The sequence below is a fragment of the Octopus bimaculoides genome, chromosome 6 (assembly GCF_001194135.2).
Source record: "Octopus bimaculoides isolate UCB-OBI-ISO-001 chromosome 6, ASM119413v2, whole genome shotgun sequence".
NCBI classification, from domain to species: Eukaryota; Metazoa; Mollusca; class Cephalopoda; order Octopoda; family Octopodidae; genus Octopus; species Octopus bimaculoides.
This window is the reverse complement of record NC_068986.1, coordinates 107621913-107622440: the sequence shown is the minus strand read 5'-3', so window position 1 is coordinate 107622440 and position 528 is coordinate 107621913. Positions and strand designations below refer to the sequence as shown.

Genomic DNA, 528 nt, shown 5'->3' with positions numbered 1-528 from the left:
TGTGTGTGTGTGTGTGTGTGTGTGTGTGTAGTAGTAGTAGTAGTCCGTCATACTATACAGTTCGGTGATTGAGAAATTTAAGAGAAACTACTGGTATATTAATTCAGATATTTGTAAACTCCGCATACAAACCTCTAAATATATGCTTGCTCTCTCTCTCTCACTCTGTCATTCATTAACTTAGTTACTCCCTCTACTTCCCACTTCTTTACCCGCTCTCTCTCTCTCACCTTTACTTTTTCTTCCTCTCTCACACTGTCACTTTATTTCTCATACCACCACTCTTCCTTTGACTCTCACCACTTCTCTCGCTTCTTCTCTCTCTTTCTGTTTTTCTCTCTCTCTCTCTCTCTCCTTTTCGTTTTTCTTTCTCCTTTCTTTCCTCTTTGTCTTTCCTTTCTTTTTCTTTCTCTCTCTCTCGAAATTTTTCCCTCACTCTTTCTTTTTACCTTATATATAAGTAATTAATGATCTGTATAGCTGTGTGTGTGTGTGTGTGTGTGTGTGTGTGTGTGTGTGTGTGTGTGT

General features: G+C 38.6%; 1 protein-coding gene across 3 annotated transcripts in view; it reads left to right on the top strand.

The window, feature by feature from the left end:
* LOC106873642 (ras-related protein Rap-2a) overlaps positions 1-528 on the top strand; it is a 283277-nt gene that overhangs the window by 84479 nt on the left and 198270 nt on the right. The window lies entirely within an intron of this gene.